At 40.1% G+C, this 21,792-nt stretch overlaps 1 protein-coding gene across 6 annotated transcripts in view; it reads right to left on the reverse strand.

The window, feature by feature from the left end:
* kdm6bb (lysine (K)-specific demethylase 6B, b) overlaps positions 1 to 20,026 on the reverse strand; it is a 45,606-nt gene extending 25,580 nt beyond the window's left edge. For 2 of the 6 annotated variants that reach the window (XR_007895752.1, XM_051683613.1), the window contains exon 1: positions 15,813 to 16,067. The gene's annotated coding sequence lies outside the window, so the exon portion shown is untranslated. Of the gene's footprint in view, positions 1 to 15,812; positions 16,068 to 19,911 lie in introns of those variants that run through there. The other 4 variants (XM_051683612.1, XM_051683609.1, XM_051683611.1 and 1 more) reach the window with 3 other exon arrangements.
* Between the last annotated feature and the right edge of the window lie 1,766 nt (positions 20,027 to 21,792).

Below are 21,792 nucleotides of genomic sequence, written 5' to 3' on the forward strand. Positions count from 1 at the left end.
CAGATTACACAAACCTATCCAGGTCTATCACACCTGTTCTATCCAAACCAGACACTCACCATGTCCCTTCACCAGTGAGGATGCAAAACACAATGATGTCAGACTGACGCGCAAAGGGTGGCTTTTGAATGCCAAATGCACGTTTGTTAACATTGGTCGGCATAGAAACCCACTTAACTGTTTCATTGGAAAGGAAGTGGTTCTAACTTCCTGTGGAAACGTGACTGTAGTGCAGTTGTGGTCATGACCTCACACACACACACAGTGCAGAAAAAATATCTCACGTCTACAAACACCTGTGAATCGCAGGAGTTTTCCTTGTAATCTTTTTATAAGTTGATCTTGATAGTGATGGTTATCAGGCCTCATTGGAATGCTCGAGTGAAGTAACTCACATCTCCTGCACGAGTACAGCTTTTTTGCATAACATTCAAATGAGGTGTGATTCAGACAGATAGTTGTAGAGCTTCATCTGACACACAGGCATGCAACTTCCTCTTACGGTAAGCTTTTTTGAGTGTACTCACTAGTACTCTGTGGTCAGTTTTACACACACACAGACACACACACACACACACACACACACACACACACACACACACTGGTGCGGCTATCCTAATGAGGACTCTCCATAGACCTAATGATTTTTATACTGTATGAACTATAGATTCTATCCCCTAACCCTAACCCTAAACCTAACCCTCACAAAAAACTTTCTGCATTTTTACATTTTCAATAAAACATTGTTTAGTATGTTTTTAAAGCGATTTGATTTATGGGAACACTAGAAATGTCCTCTTAAACCACATTTATAGCATAATACCCTTGTAATTACCAGTTTGTAACCTAAAAAAATGTCCTCGCAAACCCGCCCCCCCCCCCCACAAACACACACTTCTGCACTAAAATATTAAAATAAAATTACATAAGTAATGGCCCTAAGCCTGTGCAGCACTGCTCATCTTAAATTTTGATTCCCCCTATGTCTTTCACTCCTTAAGCTAATATGAATCCAAATCAGTAGCCCTAGGTGAGTCTGCAACAATGAACTGCATTACAATTTGGAAAATAGTTTTAAAGGAATCATAAAATATTTGGGGGGTCAATTTATATTTTTCCTCTGTGGTCCACTTATAATGTTAGTCAAGGTAATTTGCCTCATTTTAGTTTTTCATGAACCTTTTCCACCATTTATGCGCGTTCATGAGAGGTCTTAGTTCACGCAGCCTTCCGTGCAGGGATTAAAAAAGTTTCAAGGAACGAAAACCGAAAATGAACGAAATTTTAGCAGAACGTAACTGAAAACCGGAACAAAGTGATTTTCAATTGTTTTTAAATGCTGGTAACTGGTTATAACCACTTAATTTTTCATGAAACTAAAGGCCAAAGGGTTTATCACAGTATATTTCTGGAATTACACCACTTCCTGTTGTCCAAAAAAATGAAATGTGCTTTAATCCTGAAGGAAACTGCTGCATCACACATTTCTTTGCCTAATCACCATTGTGGATGTCACATTCTGTGAATGAAGACCTTTTTAACAACTATGTATAATTACTACATATACATACCCAAAAAGTCAACAGCAAAACATTGAAGCAGCTCTGAAAGAGATTGAATGGAGTGAAGTCCTCACAAGTGGGAACATAGAGAGAGGCTGTGATTAATTTTTTGCAAAAAATGAATGAAGTGATGGCATCATTCACTGGAAGGGGGAGTCAAAATAAAAGAAAGGGGAATGCTTTGCCCTGACTGAATGAAGCATGTAGGAAATTGATGAAAGATAGAGACCAACTGCTTAAAAATATCTTTGAAATCTGGTCTTATTATAGACCGACAAAAATTCACCTCAATGAGAAATAAAGTAATACAGAATATACGAAAGACTAAAGCAAATTTCTTTATGGACATTATTGAGAGTGCAAAAGGGAATGGACATTTTTTTAATGCAAAATATTAACAAATTAATCGGTAGACAAAATAAACAGGATAATATAGATTTTGAACACAAATTTAATAATGTATTAGTGAAAAATCCGATTACCATAGCTACCAAATTCAATATCTTTTTTTTAATTCAGTGCATGAGATTGTCACGTCTAGATGTGTTCATGTTCATGTTTTGTGTTTATGTCTTTTATTTTGAAAAGTTTCCCTGCCATGTCATGTGATTCCCTGTTTCCATGTCAAGTCATGTGATCATCCTGTTTCCCTCATGTTCTTTGTGTCTGTTTCCCATTGGTTCATAGTCTTGTTATTGGTTCTATTATGTCATTGGTTTATGCTCATTGTCTTGTTATCTAGTTTAGAGTTCTGTTTGTTCATTGGTTTATGTTTCCCATGTCCATGTGTTTAAGTCTCATGTTTCCATTGTGTCTGGGTTCAGGTATTGAATGTACTGAATGTTAATGTGAGTGTTTGTTTTGTGCAACGTAGTTCAAGTCAAGGTCAAGTCAAAGTCAAGTCAAGTCAAGTCAAGTCAAGTCTGTTTGTTTGGATTCATGTTTCTGGATATACCACTCTACAAGTAATAAACTGCACTTGGGTTCACATCATCGTCATCGTCTGTTCATGCTTTCCACGTCTAAGCTACATTCCAGCACAGACCAACGTTACAGAGGCAACGTTACAGAATACCTGAACCCCAAAATGAACCCAGCAGATCTACTAATACGTCTATGTCAAGGAAAGCATTCTATAGAAGAATATGTGGAGGACGTCTGTACTCTGGCCTACAGGGTTGGATTTAATGATATCACCCTCAAACACTTTTGTTGTACAGGCTTGAATGAGCTGGTGCACTCCTGGATGCCTGGCAGTTGGAGTGCCTTAAATCTGGCTCAATATATCAACCTTGCCCTGCGGATAAGTGGTTCAACTTTCCCACGTCATGGCCACCGAGCCAGAGTCTTATCAGAACCTGAAACTAAAGCTATGGAGGAATACATATTGGAGTCCCTAGACAGAGGGTTCATTCGACCATCCACTTTTTCTGTTTCTGCTGGTTTCTTCTTCGTAGGAAAGAAGGACGGGGGCCTTCGTCCATGCATTGACTACCGAGGCCTGAACACAGTCACCAACAAGTATCGCTATCCTCTCCCTCTGGTACCAGCAGCATTAGAGTAGTTATGATGTGCCAAAATCTTCACTAAACTGGATCTTTGTAACACCTACATTAAACCACATTCGGGAGGGGGATGAATGGAAAACTGCTTTTTCTACACACACTGGCCACAACGAATGTGATGCCTTTCAGACTTTCCAACAGTCCATCTGTCTTTTAAGCCTATGTAAATTACATTTTTTGTGATCTTATTGGCAAATGGGTTATTGTCTACATCGATGACATTCTGATATACTCTTATTCCCTTGAAGAACATGTTCAACACGTCAGAGTGGTGCTCAACCGCCTCGTTCAACATCAACTGTATGCCAAGATGGAGAAATGTGAGTTTCACCAATCTACCATCTCTTTCCTTGGGTATGTCATCTCCCCCGAGGGGGTCACCATGGACTCCTCTAAGGTGCAAGCCGTGCTGCAGTGGCCACTACCGGTGTCTGTCAAGGAACTACAGCACTTCCTTGGTTTTGCCAATTTCTACAGACGTTTCATCTGAGGTTTCAGCTCGGTGGCTGCTCCACTCACCTCATTGCTCCGAGGAAAAGCTCTGAAACTAATCTGGACACCTTCTGCTCGTCAAGCCATCGATGACCTCAAACGACGCTTTACGACTGCACCCATTCTCCATCATCCAGACCCCACTCAACCCTTTGTGCTGGAAGTGGACACCTCTGATTCAGGAGTTGGTGCAGTACTCTCTCAACGACAAGGATCTCCCGCCAAATTCCATCCCTGTGCCTTCTACTCATGCAAGTTGTCAGCTGCTGAGAGAAATTACGATGTTGGCAATCATGAACTGTTGGCCATGAAAGTGGATTTGGAGGAGTGGCGACATTGGTTAGAGGGAGCTCGTCATCCTTTCCTGGTGATCACGGATCATCGCAACCTGGAGTACATCCAGTCTGTTAAGCGTCTAAATCCTCGTCAAGCTCGATGGTCTCTATTCTTCTCCAGATTTGATTTCACCATTACCTTTTGACCTGGCTCCAAGAATACCAAAGCGGATGCCCTGTCCCGCATTTATGGGTCCACTACTTGCAACAACTCTGTGACCCCAATAATCCCACCAACCCTCATTGTCACTCCTGTACAATGGGACATTATGGCAGACATCACCCAAGCTCAGAACCAAGAACCCACTCCCACTGACTGCCCTCCTGATAAGGTCTTTGTTTCCAGATCCTTACGCAACAGAGTTCTTCAGTGGGTTCATGACTCGGCCTCCTCCAGACATCCAGGCGCACAAGCTACTTGCAGGTTAGTGCAAAACCGGTTTTGGTGGGAGAACCTAGCGACTGAGGTTGCTGACTATGTTAAGAACTGCAATGTGTGTGCCACCTCTAAATCTGTTTGACAGCTCCTGTTTGGTCTCCTTCAACCTCTGCCTGCCCCTCGTCATCCTTGGTCCCATATCGCAGTGGATTTTGTCACGGATCTACCCAACTCTCAGGGTTTCACTACCATCTTATCTGTGGTGGACCGCTTCACTAAGGCATGTAGATTCATCCCTCTGCCCAAGCTCCCCTCATCTTTGGAATGTGCTGAGAACCTGTTCCAGTATGTCTTCCGCCTCTATGGCCTACAAGAAGACATTGTCTCTGACCGTGGTCCCCAATTCACCTCCCGAGTCTGATCTGCATTCTTCAAATTGCTCAACATCAATGTGAATCTAACCTCTGGATATCACCCTCAATCCAATGGACAAGCTGAATACCTTAATCAGGACCTAGGTAAATTCCTCCGGGCTTACTGTCAAGTGAATCAGCATGACTGGAGCTGTTTCCTTCCCTGGGCCGAATATGCTCAAAACTCCGTTCAAACCGGCCACCGGAACCACTCCTTTCAAGTGCATCCTAGGTTTTCAACCCCCACTTTTTCCCTAGTCCAGGGAGCCGTCCGATGTACCTGCAGTCGACGACTGGATGCAGTGCAGTGAGGCTATCTGGGATCAAGCTCACGTCCACTTACAACATGCTATTCGCCGATAGAGGGAGCAGGCCAATCTCCATCGGCGGCCTGGCCCCAAATATGCTCCAGGGCAGTGGGTTTGGCTATCCACCCGAGATCTTCGTCTTTGGCTCCCATTCAATAAATTAAGTCCCAGGTATGTTTCAAAATCCTTCGTCAAATCAATCCTGTGTCCTTCAAGCTTCAGCTCCCTGCTAATTACCGTGTTTCTCCCACCATTCATGTTTCCTTGCTCAAACCCGCGGTGCCTCCGAGACAGGAGGGATCTCAAAACCCCCAGAGACCCCTTCCATTCCTCATTGATGGAGAGGAGGCCTTTCGGGTACACAAGCTCCTGGACTCTCGACGCCGGGGTCGGACTCTCCAATACTTGGTTGACTGGGAGGGCTACAGCCCTGAGGAGCGTTCCTGGATGAACTCAGAGGACATTCTGGACCCTGCTCTCATCTCTGAATTCCACCACGATTTCCCTAATCTTCCCACTCTCAGAGGTCGTGGTAGACCCCGATGCAGACAACCTCCTCGCGTCAGGAGCTGGGGGCGGGGGAGGGGGGTGTTCTCTGTCACACCTGCAGGGCCTGCTATCTCTCCTGAAGCCGCCAGAGGTCGCCATCTCCAGAGTACTTACCCTTCCTTCACGAACTACATTTCCCATAATCCTCTGCTCAGACTGATTACTCACCCACCTGTTTCACATTATCTCTGTCTATTCCCTGTTTACACGCAATCAGTGCTAAGTCTTTTTCTAGATTTTTTTAAATCTAGGAAAAAACAAATATGGCTAATTATCAGCCAATCAGCATCCTCCCGGTTATATCTAAGTTTGCTGAGAAATGTGTAGCAAAGCTACTGCCTAAACATCTAAATAAAGGCTACACCCCTTTGCATGCTATGCAGTTTGGGTTCCGTACCCACATTCCACAGAATCAGCAAACTGTGTCTTTGTAGAAAAAGTCAATTGTTTACTGGATAAGAGTGCCTGTGTTGGTGTTGTCTTTTTAGACTTGAAGGCATTTGATACCGTTGACCACTAAGTTCTTTAATCTAAATTAACACACTTTAATTTTTCAGAAGAAGCTATTCTTTGGATGAAATATCTTTCAAATAGAAAGCGATGTGTGTGTTTTGATGGCACCAAATCTCCTTATCTTGATTGTACTGTAGGGGTCCCACAAGGCTCTATTCTTGGACCAATCTTATTTACACTTTATATTAATGACCTACCTAATGCATGTCAAAATGTCACTATTCAAATGTATACAGATGATGCAGTAATTTTTACATGTGCAAATGAAATCAAAGAAGCATCCTTGTCTATTATTGAATGCAAAAAATAATAATAATAAAAAAAAATGGTGTGTATGATATTTACAAAACAACCAGTAGAGGTGACTCATTCTAATGTGTTTCTGAGAGGAGAGGAGCTTGATATTGTAAATGAGCTCAAGTATGTTGGGGTCACATTGGACTCTACATTAACCTTTAAAAGTCATGTGAAAAAGGTGTCAAACACCGTAAAATTTTATTTACAAAATTTTAAGCAAATTAGGCCATTTTTGACAGTTAATGCCGCCAGGATGTTTCTACAATCAATGATTTTTTCACACATTGAGTATTGCTTCGCTAGCTGGTTATTTACAGGTAGTACGACACTTAAATCAATAGAATCACTTTTTAAGAAAGCCATAAAAGTTTTTGATAAAAAAAAAAAAATAAATAAATAAAAAGAAACCCACTCATTTCATCATTGTAACATTTTGGAAAAATATAATCTTTCAAGCTTTGAGAATTTAAAAAATTTAAAATATGCTTGTTTTATATATAAGGTTTTGCATGGGCTTGCCCCACCCCCTTTAAATTAATTCATTAAACAGAGGGCTAACAGTGGCATTGGCACCAGGGGACCAAGAAAATAACCATCAATGGGGACTGAGGTGCCACATAGGCGCATCACATTTGGACAAACAAGGCTGTCAGTAAAGGGAAGTAAATATTGGATTAGCCTACCAATTGCAATAAGGGAGTGCTCTACATATCCCACTTTTAAGATTCATCTCAAACAATGGCTTAAGGCAAACCAGATATGTGATCACTTTTAACTTGGCATGTTGTATAATGTGTTTAGCCCTTTTCTACTAGAGTATGGTGTATCTGTAACTATATGTTTTCACTTATGTATTGTATATTTGTCTTTGTATATTATCACTTGTAATGTCTCTGTTTTTGTTACCAGCCTAGGGACTACGGATGTAAATTAGCAATGTTGCTAAAATCCAGCATGTTTACATCTTGTACTTTTATACTGATGTCCATTAACGTACAATGTCCCTATTAAATAAACAAATAAACAAATAAATAAATAAAATAAACATACACGGTTAATCCAGATACAAGAAAAACATTATTAGAGGTAAAAAGTACATTTCTCAGTTGTTTCCAAGTCTTCACTGAATTATTGTTAGATATGATGCATTAATACAGATTTGATGCTGCCGGGTTTCGACTCAAAAGCAGGTCTGTGATTAAACTGCTTATTAACTGCTTATGATTTCTATGCTGATAAATCCACCACACAGGAAAAACATTTATTGCTTATTTTTGCTTATTTTGGTGAGGCAAGTGGCTTATTTTGAGCTTATTTTTCCAGACCATGTTGCTTGTTTCTCTTGCAAGATCTAGCAAAACTGCAATTGGTATTTCACCCACCCCTTGGTGCAGAGTACTGTCATTTTTAAATGAAAGTTATTAACCATTCTTTTATTTAGTTCTAACCGGTAACCTTTTGGAAAGGATGCTGCGGAACTTCTGTACCAGAACGAAAAAATACTGTTTCTGCTCAGAACGAACCAAAATGAAAAACATTTTGTTTTTAGTCCCTGCTTCCATGTGACGTGAGCGCATTACCATGTTCATGCAAGAGGCTGCGTGGGTCCTCTCATGAATGCACATTGGAGAGCAACCGGAAGTAAACAATTATAGTGAAAAGGACTTAAAAATTGATCTCTCTCCCCTTTTTCTCCCCAATTTGGAATGCCCAATTCCCAATGCGCTTTAAGTCCTCGTGGTGGCATAGTGACTCACTTCAATCCGGGTGGCAAAGGATGAATCTCAGTTGCCTCTGCATCTGAGATCCCACGTGGCTTGTTGAGCGCGTTACCGCGGAGACAAAGCACGTGTGGAGACTTCATGCTATTCTCCGCGGCATCCATGCACAACTCACCATGTGCCTCACTGAGAGCAAACCACATTATAGTGACCACGAGGAGGTTACCCCATGGGACTCTACTCTCCCTAGCAACTGGGACAATTTGGTTGCTTAGGAAGCCTGACTGGAGTCACTCAGCACGCCCTGGATTCGAAATCACAACTCCAGTGGGGGTTGTCAGCGTCTTTACTTACTGAGCTACCCAGGCACCCTATTGATCTGTTTCTTAACCAAAGTGATCATATCACTTTAGAAGACATAAATTTAACCACTGGAGTTGTATGGATTACTTTTACTATGACTGTGTGTGCTTTTTGAAGCTTTAAAGTGCTGATCACCATCCACTTGCATTGTAGGGACCAACAGAGCCAAGATATTCTTCTAAAAATCTTTGTTTGTGTTCTGCGAAGAAAGAAAGTCATGCACATTTGGGATGGCCGAGGGGGTGAGTAAATGATGAGAGATTTTTCATTTTTGGGTGAACTTTAAGACAGGATTATATTTTTTGACTTTAACACCAATTTTAGCCCCGAAATGCAGCTGGGAATAATCTACAATCATCGGCGCTAGTCAATGCTAGTCGGCTCCAGAGCTAAATACACAGAAAATATAATATATAATAGGTACAGACCCCATCTAGACAGAGGATTTCAAACATGTTTGATCATTTTGAGCCGACTTTCCACAACTGCAGAGAAAATCTTTCTGGTGACAGAGGTCAAGACAAGGAGATGGCGAACAGCTGAGTAGTATGTGATCATCAGTAATTTGATTGTTTGATGAGTGTTTTAATCTGTAGCCATTAACAAAGTCGGTAAGTGCGAGATACCTATTATTTTTGGAATCTTTTCAGATTTAAACATTTGTGTAGTGAAGTCCAGCCTTTAGTTGAAATAAATGTTTTCTTTAAACTGAGGAAGCTCTTAAAGTCAGTGTTTTAATAATGCAATGAACTCTCTATATTTCCGAAGATCAAGGAAAACATCATATCTCATGATGGGACCCCCTTAAAGCCACAAAACGTTCCATACAGGAATTTTATAGCATCTGTTCTGTCTACAATCTACATTAAGGTCTATTTTAAAGTCTACACTGACTCCTCAATGAACTTGACATTAAAGCGACGAATCCATGTGGAAACAAAGCAAGTCTGAAGTAACTGTCCAGATGAAAAAGATACCTTACAAGAGCAGTGGGGGACCACAGCAGAAATAAAACATCTGGAAAGTAAAAGAGAAAGAGAGGGAGGCGCCACAGCATTCGGGAGCATATAGATTGTGTTACCGTCTGATGTGTGAGGAAAATTCAGGCTCAATATTCAGCTAAAAAAAATCTCATGCACACTGCAGATGTAAACAAAAGCAGCTCGGGCTAAGCGCACCACGTGAGGGGTTTCCTGTTTAAGCAACTAAATTAGATTTGTTTTGTCTCTTTTAAAAAAAAAAAAAGAAGGTGCAGATGGCGCCACATTGATGAGGCGCGAATGGATTAAAAATAGACACACAAATATATGGGTGATTTTTCAATAAGGGGAACTTTTTTGTCCCCTTGACAAAATTTTTTGAGTTTAAGTTTTAAGACTGATAAAATGTTAAAATAGCCAGAATATCACTGTGATGAGGAGGAGGGCGGGGCCAGGCTGTGAGGACACACGGCCAGCCCTGAATCGGGCTAATCAGCCGGGAGGGGGATAAAGACGAGCTGGAGGCACCAGTTCGAGAGAGAGAGAGACGCACGCAGCCGTGATGAATGCGTGTCTGTGTTTATTTATGTTTGTTTTATGTTGAGTTTCTTATTAAAACTTTACGTTGACTGTTCAACCGGTTCCCGCCTACTCCTTGCTCCTCCTTATACTGTTACAATCACTTTGTCAAATTTATATTTGGTTATGATGGAAGTGAGAGGTGACATGGGAGCACATCTCGGCCAGGAAGAATAGTGTATTTTAGAATTTTTATTCAGAAACATTTGATTTATTTATATTTTTATCAGTTCAATGTTAATTGACTGCTAGTTAACTTGTTTTAGCAAGTCCTGGGATTATCCAACTTCAAAACATCAGAAATGTCATTACCATCACACACAATCCACTCCATCGCACATTATACCAAATTTGACTTGAAAGTAGATAAAGGCCATTAAAATTCATAGCCATGATGTCAAAAGTGCCCCTAACTGAAGAATCACCCACATACAGATAACAGTCTAAAATGGCAGAGCATTTTCATGTACAGTATATATCATGTCTGTAAGATGAATATGTCTGTTTATGGCGGAACTGTAAGAATTTGTGGTTTTCTTGATTTGTTTCAGTTTCAGACGCAGTATAAGTAGTTTCGAAATCAAAATCTGTAAGACTTCCTTTAGTCATATTGTACGTCACTCTGGACTTTGACGATGTTTGTGGGGACCCTTGGTGTCACCACATCAACATGATTCTTTATTATGCTGTTGAATAATCAGCTATGTTTTCTCTGCGAGGAATTCTCACAGCCTCACTGACTCGCATCCAGTTTTCACGCTTAGATAGTGGTGCCACTGACGCAATCAAGTCTTTAAAAACCGACATGCTATTGCAGCTGTTGGAGTTGCAGTCGTGGGTTTATGAGAGTTGATTTCCAATCTGAAAGGCAGATATTGACATGTACACACATCTCGTATTACTCTAAATAAACAGAGACAGAACCGGCCCTCACACATGAGGCTTACTGTAAATCAGATCAAGTGTGTGTGTTGAATGTCTGTTTTAACAGGCGGGACACATTTGGGGGTGGATTTAGGTCATTAAATACAGGGCAGCTGGGGACAAACTAATTTATATGAAAAGACTGTTGAAGGTAAGCCTAAGAAAAGACTCCTTTTAATACACATTCACACATACACACTCAATTCACTACACTGAATTAACTCTACACTATAGGCAACTGGTTACGAGATAATTGGTTCACAACAATCAATGGCATTACTGATGCAAAACTTGGCTTGTTGCTCCTCCACGTGGAAATGTTAAATGCATAAGCGTATGAGGTAATAAAGGATGAAAAACATTCCATAAAAGCACCATGTGAAAGTAGTCCATGTGAATCATGCACTTTATGCCAAGTCTTCTGAAGCCATACGATAACCTAGTTATGATAACTATAGGAACAGATCAAAATTTAAGTTGTTATTCACTGAAAACCATGCCCTCCGCCATAGCTCTCATTTCTCATTAGTGCTTCTGAATATTCAAACTTGACACATGAAGATGCGTTGCACCAGGTTTGACGTCACTGCTGTCAGATATCATTGGTTCTAGAGTTTCTTGTGACTGATTGCAACTGTCAGTCCATTAAAATCTTTAATCTAATTAATTACATGACATGATGATTTGTTAATCTCAATTAATCACATATCAATATTTGCTGAAAAAGACCTCAAATAAAGATAACTCAATACATCTATATATACACTACCGGTCAAAAGTTTTGAAACATTCACTCTTTATTATAATGTGGCACAATTATATTTTTGTCAACAAAACTAATTTCAAACATTTAAGCATACGCCTTCAGATCAAAAGATTTTTAAGATCATGGGAAACATTTCGGTCAAGTGTTTCAAAACTTTTGACCAGTAGTGTATATATTCAATAATTGAAATCATTATAAATATAATACATAATACAGTAATTCAGCTAATTCACAGACATTACATTATTGTGGTAGACGAGTAAAGCATTGACTAGACAATACAAAAAGTGGCTTCAGAGGTCAATATATTGTTTGTTTTATTTCCATATCACTTAACATACACAAATCACTTGCCTATAGTCCACAGTGATCCATTTTACGATTGGGTTCATAAATGTCAAAGGTAGACCCCAGGGCTGTTCTCACATGATGCGTTCTTGCGTTCCATCTGTTCACATCTGTCAGAATCATACGGAGGCTTTTGGTAAATCTAATTTTGGTTGTGTCATGTTCCATTGGTTTTCTCCTGCCATAAACACCATGTTTTTAGGTTGCTATGTCAATTTAAAGGAATAGTTCACCCAAAAATGAAAATTCTCTCATCACTTACCCTCATGGCATCCCAGATGTGTATGATTTTCTTTCTTCTGCAGAACACAAATGAAGGTTTTTAGAAGAATATCTCAGCTCTGTAGGTCCTTACAATGTGAGTGAATGGTGGACAGAACTTTGATGCTCCAAAAAGCACACAAAAGCAGCATAAAAGTAATCCATAAGACTCCAGTGGTTAAATTCATGTCTTCAGAAGCTAAATGATAGATGTGGGTGAGAAACAGATCAATATTTAAGTCCTTTTTACAATAAATCTCCACCTTTGACCAGCCCCGACCAGTGGTTGGCGATATGCATAAAGAATGCAAATCGCTGAAAAACAAAAGAAGAAGAATGTGGAAGTTAAAGTGAAAGTGGAGATTTATAGAAACAAAGGACTAAAATTTTGATCTGTTTCTCACTCACACCTAACATATCGCTTCTGAAGACATGGATTTATCCACTGCACTTGGAGTGTTTCTGGCCACCTTTCACTTGCATTGTATGGACCTACAGAGCTGAGATATTCTTCTAAAAATCTTTGTGTTTTGTAGAAGAGAGAAAGTCATACTCATCTGGGATGGCATGAGGGTGAATAAATGATGAGAGAATTTAAATTTTGGGGTTTTAATTTCTCGAAAGCACATTTCGAGACCCCTGCTCTCTGCTTCATCCAGCTGTCTTTGAACAGCTGTCAGTTTGTTTTCTGGTGTTGCGCAGACTTGCCTCTGCTGACTGAGTCTCACAAAAAACATGGTACTTCAGAGAGGTGGCACTTAAAATTTGAATTGCTCCATTGGTAGGAAAATTCCTTATTGCAGTGGCATAATTAATTGCATTCACTTAATTGCAACGCACTATTTGTTATAATATAATTAATTGCACTACGTATATTAACAAGTTAAATTGACAGCCTTAGTTTGAATGTTATCAAATGAATGCAAACCTGAATGCGATTTAGCCATTAATGTCTTAAATTTTGTTCTGTTCCTCACGACTCACACAAAGTTATCATATGGCTACGTGTGATGTTGAATATATCACACAAGTTGTATAGATTACTCTAAAATGGCTCAAAAGTGTTTGTTTTTTTTTAACAGAGGAACCATAATTGTATCCAAACAACCACTGCAGCCAAGTAGATTCAATATTTTAAAGACATTAAATTGAAATATAATAATTCGTTTTTCATAACAAGGGAGAACAAAATTCAATCATTTTCAATGATATGCACTTTATATTTATTTTGCACATACAATGATACATAGTAGCTTAATGTAAAGCATCAATTACCTTCAAATGTTTTCACTAATACATTTTTGTGTGCAAAGCTACTTCACTGACTTATTTTTTAAACCCCAGTTGAACATTGCATAATACTAAATTATTACTGTGGGACACGTCAGGTTTATTATTATAATATAATGCTGAATTATCATCATTATTCTGATTATTAGATTTGCGTTATACAAAGGTAATATATTTCTGTCCTGTTTACTTCACCTCCACCTGGGGCTTTTATTTTGACACACCGAAAGTGCTGTCGTATTTACTTCAACTTCTCAAGGAGCTTTTAAAAGGCAATGTGTATTTGAAAGTTTACAATGTTCCGCATTTCCTGAAATGCTGTAATTTCCTTTTCTGATATACAGTGCTGTGTTTGTAGATTTGTATAATATCTTGTAGTGGTTACTAATGTTTAGAACTGTGCGAATGCTTTTTTTTTTTCTCCCCAATTTGGAATGCCCAATTCCCACTACTGGGTAGGTCCTCATGGTGGCGTGGTTACTCACCTCAATCTGGGTTGCCTCCACTTCTGCACTCCACACATCTTATCACATGGCTTGCTGTGCATGACACTGCGGAGACTCACAGCATGTGGAGGCTCATGCTACTCTCCACGATCCACACACAACTTACCACGTGCCCCATTGAGAGCGAGAACCCCTAATTGCAACCACGAGGAGGTTACCCCATGTGACTCTTCCCTTCCTAACAACCGGGCCAATTTGGTTGCTTAGGAGACCTGGCTGGAGTCACTCAGCACGCCCTGGATTCGAACTCGCGACTCCAGGTGTGGTAGTCAGTGTCAATATTCGCTGAGCTACCCAGGCCCCCCAGAACTGCGCGAATGCTTGAACCCGCAGTACTTTGATTTTACAATGCACGTGAACTGATCTGAGAATGCTGCCATGCGTGTGCACACAGATTAGCACGTTCTGAATCACACACAGACCATGTTTATCTTTCTTTAAATCACAGCCTTTTGTGGACTAATAATCACATATGACCAACTTGCCATTTTTATTTTATTTTGATTAATTGTGCAGCCCTGAAAGAACGTGAATTTAGTTTACTGATGCACTCTTTATGAAACTTAATGGCCAAATGAAAGCACATTAAAATCATCGCGATATTCATGATATTGGTAAATTTCACATCGTCAGCAAAATTTATTATATCGTTAATATTCTATATATCGTCCAGCTCTACTTTCATTGTTTGGACAAAAGCAACTCAGACATTCTGCAAAATATCTCCTTTTCTGTTCCACAGAAAAATAAAGTGTGAAGGGTTTGGAACGTCATGATGGCAAGTACAGTTAATGATGACAGAATATTAATTTTAGACAAAATATACCTTAAACAAGAAACTCACTGTTACACATTTGCAGTTTTAAGAAGAACTTGGTAATAAGTGATGTCATTTAAATTTGAGTTTATCACTTGCAGGTGCTGTTAATGAATTGGGCCTCTAGGGACAACAGGTGACTGAGGAGCCCCAAAGGAGGGTAACGTAATCGCTAACCTGCATATGCCTGTGTGTGTCAGTTTTCTATGGCAGATAACAAACCAAGGAAATCTTATTGATACTGCTCATGGGGAGGTGGTCTGTCAAAGTTCACTGGAGATACACACAGAGGCGGTGTCTTTTATTAGATCTATGCTGAGCCTTAATGGCAGAGATCATGATCACCAGCTATAATAACCACACTTCCTGCACAAAAGTATTCACTAGAGCCCGGCTTGCTATTATATTACACTCTCGCATTATGTACAGAAGGATCTCTTCTGTAGCCTACTTCACAATTTAATTTGAGTTGTAGAGACTTGGATGAGAGTCTGAGATTTATTGCTAAACATTCGCAATCAGTCACATTACTGCACATAGAAAAGGAATGTTATAAGGAAACCACATAGCACACAAAGACAGTGAAAGTGAGCCGGGGGGGGGGGCTGGTATTTAAGTGGCTCGGAGAGAAGAGATGGTGTTTCTCTCCCAAAATTCAGAAAGGTTCTTACCTTGCAGTTCGAAGAGGAAGAGAAGGGCACCGTTTCCTGTTTGCCAAACAAACCGAGACTGTACCTTTAATTTTTTACCCTTACCTTTAAAATCACTGGATGACAGCTCAGGCAGAACGTGTACACACAATCTCTCTCTCAAACACACACAAATAAAGAGAGAGAGGACTTACTCACGAGACAACACTGACAGATAGGAAGTGAGCTTCTATTGTCAAAAAGGCGAGTGTGTCTGGTCCATTCTGTCTTCTCCTTTCTTAACACACACTCTCTCGCTCTCTCTCACATTTGCACCCTCCTCTCTTGCCTTTCCTCTTCGGTAGACAGACAAAGAAAGGAAAGGAATGGTCTGGTACAAGAAAGCAGAAAGAGAGAGAGAGAGAGAGAGAGAGAGAGAAAGGGAGAGACAGCGAAAAAGAGAGAAAGGGAGAGAGAGAGAGAGAGAGAGAGAGAGAGAGAGTAGTATTGAGAGAAGATAGCCCAACCCCCTTCTACCAGCCAGTCTGCTTTCTTTTTTTGCTTTCCATATACAGCCCCTCCCCCACCCTCCCTCACCTCTCTCTCTCCTTCACTTCATCCTCATATCGCCTCTCTTTCTCTCTCTCTTTATACCTAAAGAGTACAGTATGTGTTTCCTAGGCAACCAATCATAAACTCTGCTCATTGCACACCAGCTCAATCCAACCAGAGCCTTTCCTAGCTCTAAACCTAAATGAGAGCAGCTGCAATGTGTGCAATGTCATACTTAGAGTAAATAACAAGACTCTGTCCTCCCAGAGGAAATCACAGCTGAACACTAACAAAGGATTCCTAGTTTCCTACTATTTGTTATTGACACAGAACTTAGCACATGTTGCGAATAAAATAGTTAGTTAAAACTAGTTAAAAAAGTTAAAGTTAGGTAAACTAACATTTTTGTAGCTATCAAGCTAGCTAGCTGAATAATAACACATTCCGTTTTTTTGGCACAAACATTTAAAGGTAACTATATCACCCCCCTATGTACTGAGGTTTGTTACTGACAAAGTAACACAAGAACACACATTAAGTATGTAAAATGGGAACGTACACTTGCAATGCATTTGCCTGCCTGCTACTGTATGTTTCTGTCCTATTTATTATAATTTACTCTTTTTCTTTGTTGTTTACAATTCCTTACGTATTTCACATTCTCTGTTGTCCAGCTATAATGAATAATTGTAACCTAACATATAATGACGACCTGGATAAATACCATGACAGATATACAATTGTCACTAAACTGACTTAAAAGGGGGAAAAAGGTCTTCAGGGTTTCTTTGAGAAGGCCTTCACTCTCTCTTGAGATGTTTGAGATCAGACTACTGAAATCAGATGTCTGAGATCAGACTGTTGAGATCAGAAGTTGGAGATCAGACTGTTGATATTTATAATTAGAGATCAGACTTTGGAGATGAGACCATTGAAATGAAAAGTCTGAGAATAGACTGTTCTGATAAAAAAGTAGTGGATCAGACTATTGAAATCAGATGTTTGAAATTAGACTGTTGAAATCAGATGTTTGAGATCAGACTGATATGACCATAAGTTGAAGATCAGACTGTTCAGATCAAGATTTGGAGGTCAGGCGGTTGAGACCAGAAATCTGAGAATAGACTGTTGAGGTAATAAGTTGGAGAGCCACTGCTGAAATCAGATGTTTTAGATCAGACTATTGAAATCAGATGTTTAAGATCAGACTGTAGAGATCAGATGTTTGAAATCAGACTGTTGAGATCAGAAGTTGGAGATCAAAATGTTTAGATTAGAAGTTGGAGATTAGATTTTGCAGATCAGAAGTTGGAGATCAGACTAAGATTAAAAGTTGGAGATCAGACTGTTGAGATCAGAAGTTGCAGATCAGACTGTTGAGATCAATAGTTGGAGATCAGACTGTTGAGATCAGAAGTTGCAGATCAGACTGTTGAGATCAGTAGTTGGAGATCAGACTGCTGAGATCAGAAGTTGCAGATCAGACTGCTGAGATCAAAAGTTGGAGATCAGACTAAAGTCTGAGTATAGACTGTTCTGATGAGAAGTTGGGGATCAGATGGTTGAAATCAGATATTTGAGATCAGACTTTGGAGATGAGACTGTTGAAATGAAAAGTCTGAGAATAGACTGTTCCGATAAAAAAATTTGTGGATCAGACTATTTAAATCAGATGTTTGACATCAGACTGTTGAAAACAGATGTTTGAAATCAGACTGCTGAAATCAAATGTTTGAGATCAGACTATTATGATCAGAAGTTGAAGATCAGACTGTTTAGATCAGGAGTTGGAGATCAGACGGTTGAGTTCAGAAGTTTGAGAATAGACTGTTGAGGTAAGAATTTGGAGAGCCACTGCTGAAATCAGATGTTTTAGATCAGACTACTGAAATCAGATGTTTAAGATCAGAATGTTGAATCAGATGTTTGAGATCAGACTGTTGAGATCAGAAGTTGGAGATCAAACTGTTTAGATCAGAAGTTGGAGATCAGACTGTTGAAATCAGATGCTTCAGATCAGACATTAGAGATCAGAAGTTGGAGATCAGACTGTTGAGATCAATAGTTGGAGATCAGACTGTTGAGATCAAACGTTGGACAGACAGAAGTCTGAGAATAGACTGTTCTGATGAGAATTTGGGGATCAGACTGTTAAAATCAGATGTTTGAGATCAGACTGCTGAAATCAGATGTTTGAGATCAGACTGTTGAGATCAGAAGTTGGAGATCAGACTGTTGAGACTAGAAGTCTGAGAATCTGAGAGTTATATAGTCACTTTGCATCTTTAAGGTAAATCGGTTCTGCACTGGCAAGTTCCTCAGATGTCTTTGTCAGAAGAGTCGTAGCAGATTTGACACAGGTCTAAACTACTTTATACATAGTTAGCAGAAGAGATCCAATACGATGGTGGTCCAGTAATGACAATTTCCTCAGTACCGCAGATTCCCACATGAGGTTGAGAAGTGCTTTGGTTGGCAAAACTTTGGGATGTTTCCTAAACCAAGTTTCCTTCACTCCCAAACCATAACCACCACCACAGCGATTCACACAGCTGGACCACCGCGATCCAAAACAGAACCAAGCACAATGTTTAAATTTACTGCTGAGCTGTAAAAACAAAGGTGCACAGTGTGCACGAGGAGGATAATATAGGAATTACTGGATGGCTTGTGTTGGAAATGCACTTCTATGACTACATATTGAGGGTGTTTGTATATATGCTTAGATATAGCACTAGACTATAACAATAAATTCAAAGACCACATTGTGTGAAAGTTCCACAACAAGTTTTGTTGTAGAAACAGTCTTCCACGCATCACAGTAGATGCCTCGTAACTATGTGAGGAAAAACAAACCTGCAGTACGGTAGTAGCTGACTCACGTGGACAAAATTGAAATCCAAAAGTTGGACAAAGCTTTCCTAAATAGTAAAATTTTCTGCAAGGTATCTTCCCAAACTATCAATTTTGTTTGGGAAGATAATCCCCCCCCCCTCAAAAAATGCCTTCTGTTCCTGTTATCTGTTCAGGGTTTCAGCTCAGAAGGTTAAGCTCAGAGGACAGGGTCATAAGACGCAACTGATCTTATTTAACTGACATCACGTATTAATTCATTACCACTCTACCAAATGACTTGTTATGGAAGAGTCTATTTCTGGAGGGATATTTTAGTAGCTCTTGGTTGTCTGCCTGTGGTAAAACTCCAGTGAATGTAGGTCAGTATGTGGTGATAACCATGGCACGTGTGTCATTAAAGCCCCCTGCAGGCATGCGCAAACAATAGCTGTCCAATGCTTCTTTTCATGGAAAGATTTACAGTATACAGTACATTTTTGTTGAATAAACAGTGCTTTTCAGAGCAGCACATCCTGTATTGGTTGACACACATGATAGAGTTTGCCAGGTAAAAATCATTCTTTAGGATATAGTGTAATTTGAAGGAAACCCCTTCCGTGACAGTCCCGTTACAATCCAAACCAAGCAGGACATGGGGTTTGTAATCCCATGCTGGCATTTGTTTAATTGCACAGAACAAGAGAGCCAGTGTAAGTGATACCAGTAACTACAATTGCTGGCTATGGTGTGAGATGATGCATTTGTAATGCTACCACACACACACTGCTGTCCGAATAATGAATGACTGCTTTAGTCCCGATGAATGTGCACATAATACACACAAAATACCAATTTAAACCCACATGTACCTATGACCATAATGAGATTTTTGGGATAATGGTCGATTTGTACAAATCCTTTTCTTACCTCTTCTTTCACCTTCTTTTCCCTCCCTTTTCCTTCAATGATATTCCAAACCTTTCCTTTCCTTTCTCCTACCCGAATCAATCCTGTTGCCTCTGTTCCCCACTTCTCTCCACCCTCTTTCCCCTCTCCTTGCCACTCTTTGATGCTCAGTTATTTGCAGTAGCTTATTGACATGCAGTGCCAGAGGGCGGGGCCACAGCTAGCAGCTCCAGCACTCAGTTTAGTCAATCAACTATCTTCAGCCAATCAGAATAGAGCAGCTCATGTCAGTCAATGGAAACCAGCAAATGTGAGCCCTGGAGGTGGGAATTGTATGAAAAAGTAGGAGAGAGAGAGAGAGAGAGAGAGAGAGAGAGTGTGTGTGTGTGTGTGTGTGTGTGTGTGTGTGTTTTGGAACAAGGCCAACACACTATGTGCTATTTTTAAACCTCACTACAGGGTGGCAAAAGACTCCATTTTCTAAAAGATTCTGGTATATTTCAAATTCTAGAAAATACCTGTATGCTAAAACTAAACCTTATTTTGATTAGAACATATTAAATTGTCAAATTCATCCTGTGATAATTAATGTCTACTGGTACTTTGAAGTAATTCTCTCTCCTTGTGGCAGTGAATGTGGCTACTACAGAGTGTTTCTCAGAGTAAAAGGCTCTAATGATACCTCATTAAGAATCAATCTGAATTAAAATATAATATTTTTAACACATATCAAAAATCTTTACAGATCAATCAAACAAAACAAAACTGGATTTTTGCATTTTTTTGAAGAAAATGGTTGCCAACGTTGTTATGCGGTTGATAGTGTATTATGAATGGTTGCCATGGCATAGTTATTTGGTTTCTAGGGTGTTCTGGGTGGTTGCTAGGTGGTTACATACTGGCCCTAGTAAAAAATAAAGTTACTATGTGGTTGCAAGGGTATTGTGTGTGGTTGTCATGGCATTGCTATGCAGTTGCTAGGGTGTTCTGGGTGGTTGATCAGTGGTTTCTTACTGGCCAAGTAAAAATAGAGTTGCTATGCAGTTGCTAGGGTATTGTGGGTGGTTGAAAAAGCATTGCTATGTAGTTGCTAGGGTGTTCTGAGTGGTTGCTAAGTGGTTGCTTACTGGCCCAAGTCAAAAAGATTTGCTATGCGGTTGCTAGGGTATCGTGGGTGGTTTCCAGGGCATTGCTATGCAGTTGCTAGGGTATTGTGGGTGGTTGAAAAAGCATTGCTATGTAGTTGCTCGGGTGTTCTGGGTGGTTGCTAAGTGGTTGCTTACTGGCCCAATTCAAAAAGATTTGCTATGCGGTTGCTAGGGTATCGTGGATGGATTCCAGGGCATTGCTATGCAGTTGCTAGGGTATTGTGGGTGGTTGAAAAAGCATTGCTATGTAGTTGCTAGGGTGTTCTGGGTGGTTGCTAAGTGGATGCTTACTGGCCCAAGTCAAAAAGATATGCTATGCGGTTGCTAGGGTATCGTGGATGGATTCCAGGGCATTGCTATGCAGTTGCTAGGGTATTGTGGGTGGTTGAAAAAGCATTGCTATGTAGTTGCTAGGATGTTCTGGGTGGTTGCTAAGTGGATGCTTACTGGCCCAAGTCAAAAAGATTTGCTATGCGGTTGCTAGGGTATTGTGGGTGGTTTCCAGGGTGTTGCTATTCAGTTGCTAAGGCATTCTGGGGGTTGCTATGTGATGACTTACTGGCCCAAGTAAAAAGGGAGTTGCCATGCAGTTGCTAGGGTATTGTGGGTGGTTGAAACATTGCTTTGTTGTTGCTAGGGTTTTCTGGGTGGTTCTTAGGTGGTTGCTTACTGGCCCAAGTCAAGAAGATTTGCTATGCGGTTGCTAGGGTATTGTGGGTGGTTTCCAGGGCGTTGCTATGCAGTTACTAGGGCA

The sequence above is a fragment of the Myxocyprinus asiaticus genome, chromosome 42 (genome assembly GCF_019703515.2).
Source record: "Myxocyprinus asiaticus isolate MX2 ecotype Aquarium Trade chromosome 42, UBuf_Myxa_2, whole genome shotgun sequence".
NCBI classification, from domain to species: domain Eukaryota; kingdom Metazoa; phylum Chordata; class Actinopteri; order Cypriniformes; family Catostomidae; genus Myxocyprinus; species Myxocyprinus asiaticus.